The sequence below is a fragment of the Egretta garzetta genome, unplaced genomic scaffold, assembly GCF_000687185.1.
Source record: "Egretta garzetta isolate BGI_Z169 unplaced genomic scaffold, ASM68718v1 scaffold112, whole genome shotgun sequence".
Taxonomy (NCBI): Eukaryota; Metazoa; Chordata; class Aves; order Pelecaniformes; family Ardeidae; genus Egretta; species Egretta garzetta.
In genome coordinates, this window is record NW_009258884.1 from 2,670,478 (window position 1) to 2,677,496 (window position 7,019).

Consider the following 7,019-nt stretch of genomic DNA (forward strand, 5'->3'; position numbering starts at 1 on the left):
GCATCGCCACAGCGGCCGGGCCACCGCCGGCGGAGTTGCCGCATGGCGGGGGATTAAAAAAAAAAGTAAGAGATTTCATAAAAATCATGACAGCACTGAGTCTGTGGACAGTTATCACACAACGTGACATTTCCTGACGTAAGAAAATGGCAAAGTGCCACGGGTTAGCAAACGCTGTTACTCACAGGGCTGCAGTAGTTGAGTTTAGGTCTAAGGAGCTTGGAAAAAATTAAACCCCGATGCAATCACCAAAGAAAGGGGTTGTCCGCGCTGGTGGATCTTAAAACCAGTGGAGAATAGGAAGATAAATGTAACTTAGTAACTGCTTACCTTTTCATCACAGCTTCTGTACTTTATATTGCGTTCACCAGCAAAACACAACCAGGTCGGGGGCTGAACTTCACACCAGCAGCACTAAATTACCCAGCATAGAAACTAGAAAAAAAATCCAAATAATTAAGCAAAATAAATCTTCCTGTAGCAAACAGAAAGTAAGAGAAATTGCCATTGTGGTTTTTTTTTAAACGAAGTTGGAAATGAAAGTGGAAGGGAAAGCTTTCTGGGGATCCAAAGTTAAAGCAGAGCAAAAACACTTGGGAAAAAAATAGGATCAAAACGATTTCTGTGGACGTGGCGTAAATGGGAGCACTCATTGACTAGAAATGCTTTGGATCGGGCAGGGATGAGGGGGAGCTCCTCACTGGTACTGAATGAAGCCATTTTTTTCAAGGTGGACACCTCAGGAGCAGAAGGCTTCAGGACGATTAGGACGCTACGGGCAAACCACGTTCATGGGACATTTAACTCGCTGGGGATGCACAGCAAGGTCCCCTTGCTCCTTTGAGGCAAAAGGGTCTGCATTTGGGGACCGTCGCTGCCCCGACCCTCCCACCTAGCACCTTTGCACTGTACCCTCCACGCACTTTGCTGGCCCAAAGAAAGGATCCATTCTCACAATGGCAACCACAGGCAAGCACGGAACTCCGCTGACTCCAACTTCGGCGTCCACCTGGGACGGCACTGCAAGGAGCGACAGAGTTTTGAGGCAAAGGCAAGGCTGCTGGTACCCAGCCCCCCCACGCCAGGCTGCTCCCGCTGGCTCAGCGCTGGCTGGATCCTCAACTTGCCTGCACTGGTTTGGTTTATTTATTATTTTGGGATGAGCGTAGCTTCCCTCGTGCAGAGCCTGTTATAATCATGTAAACAATGGTAAACTATCACAGAAAAGCACTTTTTCCCCCAAAGCAATGGATTTACATCAGGGTTTTTACACACGTTGTTTTCCCAGTTCTAAAACATGTGCCAACAGAAGCCTTCTGCTGCTTTACAGTGCTTCGGTGAAACGAGAATTGACTTTTTACTTTTTATTAGAAAAGGATCTGCTTTTGTGATCACAGAAGCACTTTTTACAGGCTGAGCCGAGGGAAACTGTGGTTTACCAAGTCAGACACGGACAGAGAAACCATTATTTCAGATTCTGATGAATGGGTTGTTCTGGGCAAGGTCTCTCTGTGAGACAGGTAGTGAGGCACTGGAAATATTATGGATTTTTGCATTACATGGAGATTCATGGCTCTCCAAGGCAGCGAAGCCTTTGCCAAGGTCTGGTGGTTTATTCTGGTGTTAACTGATGCAACTGAACTTACTCCGAACGCAACTTAGCTGCGAGCGGAGCCAAGGACAAGCGTGCTCAGCTCTGTTGCACAAAGCGTGGTTAAATCCTGCTGGCAGCAGGAGCAGGATAAGCCCATTCCCAGCCAGAGATACCGACCCTGCCCTCCAGCTGCATTCTTCGAGCCCCGTTTTAAAATATATGGCACCGTACACCCTACCATTAAATACCAACCGAATGTGCTGGCCTTGTAAAGTAATCATCTGAGCGGGCGTTGTGAAACTCTGGGGTTCTTGGGGCTCTGAGGACGATGAATCCGTAGGTGATGATGTCCATATTTATATACTGGAGTCTGTAAAGGAGCAAGGAAGTCACACGATTAGCAAGGTAAATATAGCCCAAAGCTTGCAGCTTGTGGAATCCATTCAAGAGCCAGCGCGTAATAGTAACATGGCAAGAGGTCACCGGCGCACCGCTGGATGCTAAGATGTCAGATTCAGAGACAAATGAATCATCATTACTATTATTTTCCTGGATTCTATTTTACTCGAGGGATTTGCCTCTCAACACTCCTGTAGGAAACAGCACCAGCCCCAACCTTCTGCTTTCAAGTGCAAGAACTAATCTGGCTCCTTTGTTCCGAGGGAAACAGATTTAAACAGCTCCCACGTTCTGAATGGCGATGCAGTGGGAGACAGGAGCAGCACCCTGGTGTGGCCATAGCCCATGTCTCTCTGGTTTGGCAGAAGCCCACCAGCCTCGTACGTGCTGTTCCTTCTGTCGCTGCAGTCCCCGGGGAGCGGAGCTGCCGCTCTGGAGGCAGCACGTTTCCTGCAGCCCTCTGTGATCTCTTTTGTGTGAGGCCTCCCTGCCTCTGCGCAGCCTCAGGCTTCAGGCAGGACTCGCCTAGCAATTTCGATCTTGACACCTTCAATACTCTTGGCCCGGCCACAAAGAACTGGTGAGGAGCCCCGCTAACACACGTCTCCCCGTACACACCGGACAAGGGGCCCAGGGTCTATAAACACAAGGAAAAGCTCCCAAGTCCGTGACAGCTGGGGTGTTCTTGTTGGTCCTGCAGCCAAATCCGTAGGTGATCTCAGTCACTAAGCGTTAAACCACGTTAAACAGAGGAGTAACAAGCACTGCAGTGGGAGGGTCCCTGCTTCAAAGGGACACAGACATCTTCTGGATATCAAAAGCAGGAGAAAAAAAAAAAAAGGTGGATGCCAGACAAAAATTTCAGCTGTCTTGCTGCCACAGGCACATCCATCGTATCGACTTCAAGCTGCAGTATTGAGTTAAACTGGCTCTCTGGTGGTAAAGGGCATTAGCCCAGCACCTCGTGGCTTCGCAAGCAAAGCCGCTGGCTAGCCATCCCCTTCTGCGGGGAGGCAGCTCCATCCCAAAACTGCCCATAGAGAGGGGAGGCTGGGAAATAAGGAGGAGGGACAGAGGCAGTCCCCAGGGCTCTCTGAACAAGCCCGGATTTGGAGTACAGGCTGGGGCACCGTCCCGTGCCACGGCACATGCCCTTCTGTGTCCCTGGAGGCTCAGAGGTTCTCTCTTCCTCCAGACCTTGCCAGTGAGCCTCAGCACAAGCCTCCACGCACGCCTCTCCCCAGGAGGGACCTGCATTTCTAACCTCTTTTCACTACTTGTCTCCCCTGCAAGGACCATTGGCGAAGGGAATGGCTATGACAGCGGTGATGGTAGGGATTTGCAAGGTGGACGTGAGGAGCTGGAGAAAGAACCAGCTCGTGTCTGTCGTGTGGCTGCATCTGACTGCCCGGGCACCAGACCTTGGCCACAACGTGCTGAACGGGGGCCGGGAGCCTAGCAGAGCTAGCGCTGCCTCCTGAACCCAATCTCCATTACCGCTCAAGTCTTCACTAGCATTTTTGAGTTGTTTTGCAGGACAAGACATGGCTTGTCCTGAACCTGACTCCAAAAAGGGTTCCCAAGACACAATATAGCCTGTAAACCATGCAGCAGGTACAAAAGCCCTCCTCAAAGCGGTACTGCCAAGGATGGGCTGAACGACAGGCGGTGCAAGCTGGGTGAAGGGAACAGAGGGGTTGAGGCTGGCTTGGTATGCGGGCAGGTGAAACAAGTCCTCAGCTCTGCCTGAATATTTATTGCCTGCATTGCTGTGCTGAGCATTAGCATGTCAAAGATTCCAGATGAGTTCTGAAGTAAACAGTGATGGAGGTGAATGGCCACAGGCCGTATCGCTGCAGGCGTTTAGCTGGAAGAGACTGGGAAAGGAAAGCAGAGAGCAAAATTCCAGAGAAAACTATTTCCATACTGGAGACTTCAGTCAGTCTGCAAACTCCTTGGAAAACAACACAGAAAAATCGCCGTAAGATTGTAAACTGCAGATCAACCAACTTGGATTTTCCTAGTCCCCAGGGCCATTGCCAGAAAATAAATGTATATTATCCTGGAATTTAAAACTGGTGTTTAAATTATCTGCAAGAACTCATCTGGTAACAATGCAGGTGTGTGAATTCTTTATAAATTGTGGGTTCTATCTTACACCTTTCATTAGAAAACAAAAAAGTCACCACAAGACTGAAAAAAATAAACTATAAACAGCGGTGAAATCAAAAAGGAAGGATTTTGGCTGGGCGGAGGCAAGGGTATGAGGACAGCATTTTGAAGACATTTTTAATTTATTTCTGTTTGATTTTATTTACTAACCACCTTCTATGATGAAAAGCCAAGTACCTCTTCCAGCAGTATTTTTAAATGAAAGCTGCAGCTGAAGCCAAGAGCACGTGGCGCCCTACAGTGCTGAGCCCTGGCTGCAAGGTCTCACCTGCACAGGGCTCCCAGCGGGTACTGGGCCCAGTTATCTCGTTTATGTTGGTGGAGCTGGTACAGCCCATTTCCCCAGAGAAATCAATAGGAAGCGTTGTTACGTTTCCAGGCCAACATCAACAGCGGAAAGCCCAGGGAGAAGCTGGACGGGCAGTGACGGCGTTTTGCAATTCAAGCAGCCCGCGATTGCTTCATCCACAGCTAGAGCTGCGTCCCGGGCAAAACCGGCACAGCTTCACACCTCTGATACCACCAGTGTGCTACGTGCCTGCTCCACAAGCCTGACCCAGAGCTCCGCTCCCAATCAACAGCAACAGCAAGGAGAAGTGATTCTGCCCCCTGCTCAACCCTGAGAGCGCGGGGAAATGCGCTCCGATCCCAAGTGTTCAAAGCCATTCCACTTTATGCAGAAATGTGACGTTGGGAGCTCCAAAGGGACACAACGAGAAGACTGGAATTAGTGCAACTCAACTGCTCCGAATATAGCATTATGCTCAAATTCTAGAGAAAAGCTAGATCTGATTCAAGGCCTTCAGCCCGTTTTCTCTGTGCAAGGTAGACCCAAGATTTGTAAATGTCTGTTATTACTCTTACTACGATTACGCCCAACGGTCAGAGGAGAGCTGTAGCACCTAGAGAAGCTGTGAACCTGTGGTGTCCTAGGTGCCAGCCCTGAAAGCCATCCTTGACCTCTAACAGCTACCCTCCCTTCACGGGCAGATCCATGCAGGTCACCAAGGGGTTAAAGGGCAGCTTAGCTGTGGGGAAGGGAAAAATGCAGAATACACATAAAAAAATTCAAATGAGCCAATGCAAAGGAAGGGACCAGCCTTCCTGTCCCCCTCTGGCTCCACACTTAGCTGCCAGCCATACTGACTCTGCACTCACAACCTGTTTGAACAGGATTGCAGCCCCTGTTGTATTTCTCCATCACAAAGAGATGAGATTTTTCTGTTTTGTCTAGTCTCGGTAACTACTGGCAAAGCTGCTGTGTAAACCTAGTGCTAAACACCGTTAAAGCCCAAGAACCCGGTTCATGTGGTTTCCATTCTTGCAAGACTTTTTCAGAAACCCTCCTAGCTTAGCCACTAGGAAAGCAGTGTCTTAATCGCAGCTGGAGGGAAAGAACCCAGGCTGCGCTATCCCGTAGCACGTTATTTATTATTAATATTAGTAGCCCCTTTGCAAGCTTCAGAATGAACTCTCCCGTTCCAGAATGGTTCTCCAGGGCCTTGGCAGTACAATTCCTCTCAAGGGCTGAGCTATGCATATGATATCATCATCATTATTATGATTATGATTATTGCTGTGTTATTCAGACACTTTGGGTTGTCTGAACTGAGTGCTAGTAGCTGCATTACAAATAAGCAAGAGGCCATGCTCATTGCTTTCCCTGTAACTGCCCTGGCTGTAGTTTTTATTTTGGCAAGGAAAATAACCGTCATTTTATAACTGAAAAAGCCAAGCAGAGCCATGGTGGTAGCTTCGCTTCCCAGGAGCCTGATCCTGTTGGGAGAACGTTGGGGTGCTGAATCACAAACCTGAGGAGCTCGCTCGCTTCCTTGATCGGAGCGTGGGAGTGGCTCACTATGAGAGAGAAAGGATGAGCTGTCCAAGAAGACAAAAATTACAGCACTTCAAGGTGGAAGAAGGGTTTGAACTGCTATATACTCTTTTTTTAAGCCAAGAGAAGTGGTAAAATGGAGCTTTGCACAGAAGGTGTATGGCTGTCTGTCTGGAGCAGGTTAGAAAAAGAACTTGCTCCCGTGTTAATTCTCTTAATCTTGTTACATTCTTTTTAACCAGCTTAAGCTCATGATGTGGGTAAGGATAAAACCTCGGTCATTGCTGTGTACTTAAGAAGGGACAGCAGTTCACATTCTAGATATGTGAATAATGTTTACCCACTTTGGCATTTTACAGCTTTCATTTTCTTCCTGCTATGCTCGATAAAAAACACTGATTGCCCCCATCATCTGACTGCCATCTTTTCTGGGTGACATTTACTTCAGGGTCCTGCTGCCAGAGTTTGTGCCTGTAGTTTTCCATCATCAAATTCTGAAAAACTGTACCTGTGAGACTTCAGCCACCTGGTTCTGACCTTTGCAGCCCATCAAGTCTCCATCTGGAAGACTTCTTATTCTACTCGTATTGCTCATGCTTCTCTGCCACCTACTACGGCTTCTATCTTTCACGCACGTGGATAACCATTCTTCCTCCAACTCCGGGAGGCTTCGCGCTCTGCACGTGGATAACCAGGACAACTTCTCAACTAATGCTCACCTGCCCTGGCTTTCTGCCCAAACATCGCTACAGCAGCCGAGAAAGAGGAGAGATAGAAAGCTGTTATTTTATAATGCACTGGTGACACTGGTCGTTGGACAGCCCAAGAAGATGGGGTAAGGTGCTTGCCTGGCTCTGGAAGCTGGTCGGTGTAGGGGTCAGAAAGGAACTGCTTCCTGCACACTGCAGCTTACATCCCATTTCCCTTTTCCTGAGCCACAGGCCCTTTAAAAAGCCAAACTGAAAACATGCTCGTACTGAATTACAGCACTACAGAAACCTGCTCTTCCAGGAAAATTCC